Source organism: Triticum dicoccoides, chromosome 4A (genome assembly GCF_002162155.2).
Source record: "Triticum dicoccoides isolate Atlit2015 ecotype Zavitan chromosome 4A, WEW_v2.0, whole genome shotgun sequence".
NCBI classification, from domain to species: domain Eukaryota; kingdom Viridiplantae; phylum Streptophyta; class Magnoliopsida; order Poales; family Poaceae; genus Triticum; species Triticum dicoccoides.
Window position 1 is genome coordinate 219,723,473 of NC_041386.1, and position 9,364 is coordinate 219,732,836.

Genomic DNA, 9,364 nt, shown 5'->3' on the forward strand with positions numbered 1-9,364 from the left:
TTTGCCGGTCTTGCTTCAAGCACGGCCCCGCACCGAGTCCTCTCTCCCACGCCGTAGCTCCTTCTTCACCTGCGGACGTCGGCTGCCCCTACGCCTCGCTGCCGGGCCATCGCGCCCGCATGTCCCTCCACTTCTGAACCGCCGCAACGCCGGGTCACCTTCCACCTCCGGCGACTGCTGGCTCGTGCTAAGAGTCGCCGAGCGCTTTCACCGTTGGGTGCCCTAGCCATGGTTGCCATCCTCGCCAGCCGCTGGAGAGCCACCCGATGCCTTACGCCTCTGCAGCCGTTTCACGCTTGTTGAGCAGCCCGTTAAACCGCCGCTCTGATGCGAACCGCTGCCGCGGACCTCGCCTTCAAACCACCAACACGGCCGCATTCGTCCGCCCCGCGCGCACTTCGCTTCGGTCAACTAGCTCCGCTTCCTTGCGCCGAGACGCCGCTGCGGTCCGTCTCAAATTGCTACCTTGAGCTGCTACGCCAAATCGCCGGTTCCCGCCATCAGGGACGAGCTGCTCTACTCGTCATGCCTGAACCGCTGGCGCCTCTCCGCCCGCCTTAACTGCAATAGGAGACCCGCCGGTCGCGCTTCAGTCACCTCCGCCTCTGCTAAGGTCGACTCAGCCATGTCTCTGTTCCAAGTTGCCACTGAACGACCTCGTCTTCGAGCCGCCATGGCTCCCCTCGCCATGGACTCACCACAAAACCGCCATCGCCAAAACACCTCTAGCAGGCCACCGCTTGCTCGCCATTCCACCCTACTGAGGTTTCCTTTGCGCGGCCACGCTGGCTCTATGTCGAAGTCGCCGTTGCTGCCTCTCTGCCACTACAGCAGTAACCCGCCGCTCCAGGGGCTTTGACCCGGCTGCGCCGTCGCCTCCACAGCCTCACTAGAAGCCGCCATCCATGATAGTTGGCGGATTGAGAGACCGGCCTGCGAATTGCCTTGGCTTGAACAACACTTATTTGGCTGTAGTTGATTGACAGGAACAAAACACTGAAATTCAGAAGAAGTGGTACTATTCACTGTATCATGACGCTGCAGAGGTTATTAAGTTCATCGGGTCAAAACGTCCCACGCCAGTCCACTGATGTGGCCTGTTTTGTTGTGCCCTCTGCTTTCTTATAAAGCGCCTCAAGCCGTCGTCGACAAGTCTCCGGCCTCGCTGGGCGCTGGTCGTTTTGACCTCTGACAGTCACCGCCTGGGCCGTTTTCTGTACCTATCGGCCCATCGCTGAATCGCTGCAGCTGCAACCCGCCTTGGTCTAGCCGGCGCCGGCTTACTGCTGCTGCTCCCACTGGCCGCCTGCAAAAAAACATGGAGGCAGTAAAATTCAGATCGGTTGGAAAACCAACAACGTACATGACTGGCTCGTATTGGAACCATAACTAACACCTCTTGATTGGAGTAAGGCCACCAGGGAAATCATTTGGGGGCTTGGTCGTATTCGAACCATAACTAACACCTCTTGATTGGCGTAAGGCCACCAAGAAAATCACTTGGGGGCTTTGGTCGTATTCGAACCAAAGCTTAAACCCTCTTGATCGGCGTAAGGCCACCAGGATGATCACTTGGAGGCTTTGATCATATCTGAACCATAGCTTAAACCCTCCTGATCTGTGCAACACCATAATTATGACTATTTAAATCCTTCATGATTTTTTAGGTTTATAATGCTTTATGAGTATAATTTATCTTGTGTTTATTAACCCAGCCTGGATTTCGACTATAAGTCGCCAGTATATATTTGGATTGCGCCATTGGAATCATGCGCTTATAAATCATTGGGTATATTATTCAAATCTTTAATAGCCAACATGGCTAGATTTTTATTATGGTTATTAATAACCAATATTATGATTGAGGTTTTTAAAGTCACTTCAGCGCAATGGCTATTATTTTATCAATGAATATGATTTATTCTACAATGGATGGAATAGTCCCGAGTCGCTGTAGGATTACGACTCGGCACTTGGGGGCTACATTATTCAAATTGAGATTACATCAAATGTGCAAGTCCCATGTCACTGCCAGCATGCACCATGGCACTTGGGGGCTGATGCAAAGTCATTTTTACTGGCCTTATTGAAGACCTGACTCATCACATCATAATGAGCCGGCCCTTGGGGGCTACCAATTGCTCCTGTCAGCAATTTAAGGTACACAAGTTAAATCCATTATATTGAAGGGTCCATTGCTCAGTTGATAAAGCACAAAGCTCTTAAATCTTGTGGACGTGGGTTCAAACCCTACGATGGAGGCTATATTACAAGATGTTATTTTCATTGAAGTGTATATCAAGTCCCAGCTCAGTATTACCTTAATGAGCCGGCCCTTGGGGGCTACACATCACTGCTCAAATCTACATGATTATATTTATAAACTCCCTGCTCATTATTGCATAATGACCCGGCCCTTGGGGGCTACATTGGTAGAAGTTTTTATGAGCATAAGGCAATTTCAAGTCCCAGGTTGCTACAAGCATGACAATCCGGCACTTGGGGGCTACATATGTGGAATATTCAGTTTATGACTCGTGACTGAGATGAAAAAATCGGATGTCTTCAAGGTTGTGACATTTATATTGAAGCAAGTCTTAAGCTGTTGCTACGCTACCTTCTTAAGACTTGGGGGCTACAAGTGATAGGCATATAAGAGGTATATTTTCAAGCTTGATGTTAACTACAATTATGACCCGGTGCCATCAGTATTTATAAACCGACAATTTTGGCTATGACAATCCGGCAAGTTCTACATCCTTAAGCCGGCTGAAGATCAGATGAGGATTTCAAGGACCAATATTTTTGTTAAAGCATTGGGAGCTGAATCAAATGAATTATTCTTCACAATATTTCTCTGTGACAAACCAATGTCAGCAAATTGATTATGAAGCTGGCCTATTGACCCGGATTTTCTAGAAGAAGGAAATGACAAGGACTTAAGGATGATCAGGATCAGTTTAACATGGATAAATCCAAATTAAACTGGGGGCTAATGTTGGGGATATACCCCGCGGTATGACCCAGCCAGAGTTATAACCCGACTGGGACTTGGTAAACCGGCAGAGAGTTAAGACAAATGGTTAAGGAAGACAGTTAAGACAGATAGTTAAGACATATGGTAAACCAGCAGACAATCATAAACCGGCAGGAAGTCATAACCCGACAGACAATCATAACCCGGTAGACAATCATAACCTGGAAGACAATTATAACACGGCAGACAGTCATAACCTGGCAGACAGTCATAACCCAGCAGACAGAGTCACCTCGGTTAACAAGCCCGAGACGTTATGAAGCCCAGGACGTTAAGAAGCCCATGAAGAGAAGTCAGAATAGTTTAAGTCTTAATCCGAGTTGGACTCTACATGTAACCCGCCCCTTCAACTTATATAAGGAGGGGCAGGGCACCCCAAGAGGGGGGAGAGAAAAATCTTAAGTGTTAGACATAACTAGGAGAGCTGGTTTACGGCGACTCCCTCATGATGATAATGAGACCTAGCCACAAACAGCATGTAGGGTTGTTACCAGATGATGTTTCCCGGGGCCTGAAGCTGTCTAAATCCTTGTCTTTTGTTGCGTCTCTTGATTCCGACCAACCCCTCTCAAGCTACCACATAGATGCATTGGCCTCATGACTAAGTCCTCACACTAGGACATTTGCCGTGACAATTCCACGACAAGCTGCATTTTTCCTCCACGAGTTTAGAGGCTGACTTGTGGGCCTACCAAGTTGACACGTACACAATCAGGAGATGATTGTACATGGAGAGGATGACTGCAGGGACCTGCCAAGGTCATGGCAGTACACAAGCAAGTGCCTCCTTATTTCAAGCCAATGAAAAATGGCTCCTCCTAATGGATTTCTGACATCTGGGTCCCATGCCATTGTCAACGTAGTCAATAAACGAAAGAATTGCACAACGAGCGGCTGACACCAGGGACCCAGGAGCTCGCCCAGTTATTTTTGTTTTGGGTTAATTTGATAAATGCCGCTCCAAATCTGGTGTTTTCGAGAAATGCCACTGCAATTTCCAAACTTTGAAAAATGCCATTTCATTCCATTTCCAGTGGCATTTTTCGAAGTCCGGAGTGGCATTTTTCAAAGTTTGCAAATTGCAGTGGAGTTTTCGAAAGTTTGCAAAAATTGTAGTGGCATTTTTCAAAGTTTGGAAATTGCAGTGGCATTTTTATGAATCGCCAAAATTGGAGTGGCATTTATCTAATTTGTTTTTGAGACGGAAGCAGGGTGTCAACTGGGCTATGCGGGGCAATCTGGCATGTCTAGATAGCCTTCTCTTTTATGTTTACCAGAGACCAACCCAGTAGTTTATTTTCTTTCTGAAAATGGCTAGCCTAGTTTTTTTGTGATTTTCTAAGTAAGTCGCTTTGTCAGGCCTGTTGGGCTGCAAATCTTTCAAGATGAGGAGAGCTTCACTCGGCTGGCCGAGAAAATGGCCTATCAGTAATGAGAAATGGGCTGTACATTTTTAAAATATATCAAACCAGCAATTAGTTTCAAATTTCTTTTTTTCATTTCGAGATTTTAAATTGCATTAATTTTTGTGCGTGGAAATTTGTTGGATTTTATATTGATATACATTTATTTTTAAAATTAGTTTGAATGTGACTCGAAATTTCGGGATTAAAAATAGTTTGGACCGCACCAAAATATGCAAAATTTCGTATAATTTTTTAACCGTGGCCACAATATGGGCTGCAATGCTAACAAAAAGAATATGGATCCAAAAAACCTTAAGATTTAGCAAATGGGCTGTAAATTATTAGAAATAATGGCAGATGGGTTGTATGTTGTTTTCCATAGATTTGAGGCTTTCCTAAAAATAAAGGTTGATGCACAAGCAGTGACTGTTGGATGTCCATCCAACGGCCGTCGTGCTTCTTCAATCTCTACTCTTCCTGCTCCAGCTGCTCAAACAAGCGTCGGCGGGATTTCCTGCTCCCTCCTCCCCGCGGCCGGCTGTGCTACCGCGTAGGCCTCACCGCCCCATCGTACTCCCATCGCTGGCCTAGCCATCCCTCTACTCACCCACACCTGCTGTTATTCTCTGGCGACGATAGACGAACCAGTAAACCTTCGTACAGTCGTACTCCCCTCCGCGTGGGAAACAACTGCCAAGTCGTCCCTAGCTTCATGTAGTTCCCTTCCTAGGCCTCGCCGTCGTCCACTGCCCTGGTGCTCTTAGCGCGGCCTGGTCAACGTGGTCAACGAGCGACATGCATCAGAAGTGGACTGTACGTGCAGAAGCTGACAGCTGGGTCCACGACCACACGCAAGGAAATGCCTCTTTATTATGCGCAAAATAATGATTCCTCCACCTGACATCTGGGAACCACTGAAAGGGCCTCTGTATTTCATGAAAAAACGTTACCGCCGCTGACAGCTCGGACCCACCAGCTATATCTTCGCACGCAAGGAGGTGCCTCCTTATTACGCACAAAAAAATGAATACTCCCCCTACTAGCTGGGACCCAGTATAGTGGGAGGCTGACTTGTGGGCCTATTAAGTTGACGGGGACGGAGGGCTTTGTCAACTTAGTCAATATGCATGATTCTAGCTCTAGTGACCGTACGATGTCCATCCAACGGCGTAGTGCTTCTTCAACCTCTGGTATGCTTGCTCCAGCCGCCCAAACCAGCGCCGGTCGTGCCTCGTGCTCCTGCCTCCCATGGCCGGCTGCGATGCCGCGGAGGCCTCACCGCCCCTACTACTCCCACCGTTGGCCAGGCCATCCCTCTACTCACCCACACCCTCTGTTATTCTGCGGCGACGACAGCCTCACACCGCAGGGAACCATTGAACCCTCATACTCCTCTACACGTGGGCATCCACTGCCGCGTCTTCCCCGGCTCCGCGTCGTCCCCTTCCTAGGCCTCGACATCTTCCACCGCCCTGGTGCTCTCGGCGCGGCGTGGTCAACGTGGTCAAGGAACGGCTTCCATCAGACGTGGACTGTATGTGGAGAGGCTGATAGCTGGGTCCATGGCCGTAGCAAGGAACTGCCTCCTTATTACGTGGAAAATAATGATTCCTCCACCTGATAGCAGGGACCAACCGGATGGGCAATCGTATTTCATGAAAAAAATGTTTCCCCCTGACTGTTGGGACCTACGAGCTACATCTTCGCAAGCAAGGAAGTGCATCCGGGCAAAAAAAATTGATTCGCCCCCTGACTGCTAGGACCCACCAGCTACATCTTCGCACGCAAGGAAGTGCGTGACAGTCGGGACCCACCTGGTCGAAGCATACTTAGCGTTGTCATTTTGGTCGTGAACGTGTACGTACATACTGGTCGATGTAGAGGCGCACACATGTCGTAGTAGAGGCGCGCATGTAGCATGTACACGTACGTACATCGGCCAGTGTGCAAGAAAGAAAATACGGCCACGTACGTACATACGGGCGAGGTCTCGAACTCCTACTCGCGCATACATACGGCCAGGGCTCGTGTACATGGCTGGGTCGGAACGGAGAAACTGCGCCGTCGTCGTGTTCATGGGGAGCCAACCGGCTGGGTCATAACGGAATGTGTTGTCGTGTTCATCGGGATGGCTTGGACGGAACAGCCGATGGAAACGAGGCCTGGCGTACCACAGAACAAAGGAAACGGCCTTGTGTTTGACCGGCCATGGTCAAAACGGGATCCTGTTCATCGAGAGGGGTCTGGCGTACCGCAAAACGGAGGAAACAGACCTCCTACGGTCGAAACAGGGGTCCTGTTCATCGGGAGGGGTGTGGCATACCGCAAAACGGAGGAAATAGACTTGTGTTGGAGCGCTATGGTCGAAACGGGGGTCCTGTTCATCGGGAGGGGTGTGGCGTACCGCAAAACGGGACTCCACGGGATACTGTTCATCTCCACCGTTGACCCCCTCCAGCCTCCACGTGCTACTGTTCATCCACCGTTGACATCCTCCAGCCTCCACCTGCGACTGTTCAGCCACGGGCTCCTGTTCATCCAGCCTCCACCGCGCGCTACTCCACCGGCTACTGTTCAACCAGCCCTCTCCACGGGCTCCTGTTCAACCACCCCTCCACGGGCTACTGTTCATCCAGCCCTCCATCATCTACTGTTCATCCAGCCCTCCATGGGGTGGTCCTGTTCATCTAGCCCTCCACGGGGTCCTGTTCATCCAGCGCCAACCGGCTCGATCGATTGGGGGTCTTGTTCATCCAGAGGCAACACCACGGGGTCCTATTCATCCAGCCCCACTAGGAACTGTTCATCCAACCCCCCAGCAACGCTCATTGTTCATCCAGAGGCAGCATCGATTGGCTTCAGTTAGCAGTAGTAGTGAAGGAATCGCTCGATCGGGTTCAGTGAACAGCCATTGATCGATCGCTCAGGTTCAGTAACGCGTAGCTTGTAGTGCAATCGCTCGGGTTTCAGTAGGCGAACGCCTCGCTCGGGTTCAATTAGAGCCCAACGCCTCGCACCCACACGCGTGCGTGTACGAGAGAAACACGCAAACCTCTGTGCATCACTCGGCCCTGATCACCCACCGTAACCGGGAACACCCTGATATTTTCCTCGCCCTCGCTTCTACCATGGTTTTTTCCGTCATGGATGGCCCAAAGAATGTCATGCAGCTACGTCTCCGGCCTGCCCAGGACGGAAAGCCCATTTTCTGTGATGATTTTTTGTCATAGAAGTAGGACCCACCACATCTATGATGATACCGGGTTTTGTCACAATTATCGTCATAGAAGTGTCCTAAGTATGACATAATTTTTTTCATTTGGCCCAAAATCTCACGGATGTGTCTTTTTTTATAGTGATATGAAGCAAGACATTGCTCGTTATGTTGCTGAGTGTGACGTTGACGTTTGCCATCGAATCAAAGCTGAGCATCAAAGGCCAGCCGGAACTCTGCAACCTATCTCTATTCCTGAATGGAAATGGTACCAAGTTGAAATGGACTTCGTCACTGGATTCCCCAAATCGCAGAAAGGTACTGATGCTATTTGTATCGTCATTGACCGGCTTTCTAAAGTTTCACATTTTCTGGCGGTCAAGGAAACAATCACTTCTAGTCAGCTTGCAACTCTCTACATGTCCAGAATTGTTTCACTTCATGGTATTCCACTGGTTATCGGTTCAGACCATGGCAGCTTGTTCACTTCAAGATTCTGGGAAAGTTTCCAAGAAGCTAAGGGAACTCATCTGTCATTCAGTATTGCGTTTCATCCTTAGTCGCAAGGGCAAGTTGAACGTGTCAATCAAGTTCTCGAAGACATGCTTCGAGCTTGTGTAATTTCCTTCGGCAAGAAATGGGAGGAATCTCTCCCGTATGCCAAGTTCTCTTATAATAATAGCTATCAAGCTAGTCTTAAGATGGCCCCCTTCGAAGTGCTATACGGAAGAAAGTGCCAAACCCCTCTAAACTGGTCAGAAACTGGGGAACATCCACTCTTCAATCCCGATATTATTCAACATGCCGAAGAATATCAAGACTGCTCAGTCATGTCAGAAAAGTCAGTATGACCGCCATCACAAAGACATGGTCTATCAACCTAGCGAAAAGGCTTATCTTCGGGTTACACCAATGAACGGTGCTCACCGCTTCGGGATCAAGGGAAAGCTAGCTCCTCGCTATATTGGTCCATTCACTATTCTTGAAAGGCGTGGAAAAGTGGCATATCAACAAGAGCTTCCGCCGAACCTTTCTCAGGTTCACGATGTGTTCCACGTGTCACAACTCCGCCGCTGCTTCAAGGACCCAATCTGAGATGGGGATCATGAAGTGCTTGAATTGCAACAGGACCTCTCCTATAAAGAGCATCCGGTCGGCATTCTCGACCAAGCTGAACGCCGCACACGTCAGAAGGTGATCAAGTTCCTCAAGGTCCAGTGGTCACATCACTCTGAAGACGAAGCCACTTGGGAATGTGAGGATCGCTTACGTGATGAATACCTCACACTGTTTCCTTCTACCTCCTAAATCTCAGGACAAAATTTCTTGTAGTGGAGGAGATTTGTAATGCCCGGATAATTAGGCTACAGTAATCCCACATTAATGATGCCACTTCACCTCGGTTACTGTTGCTAATCTTGCATTGGATCAAAACTGTTCAAATTTAAATTTGGATTTTTGTTAAACATCAAAAATTTTCAAACATTAAAACTAAAATGTTCCGAGTGTGCCAATTAATTCCTAGGTATTTATGGTGAAGGAACCACACTAATACAAAATGCCTAAATATTTTAAAATGAATTAAAATGGAAAGGGAAAATAAATAAAAGAAAAGGAATAAAAACAAAAAACAAAACAAATACAAAAAAGAAAAGAAAAAGGGAACCCCCCATTGGGCTTCAGCCCACCAGGCCGGCCCAACCGGCC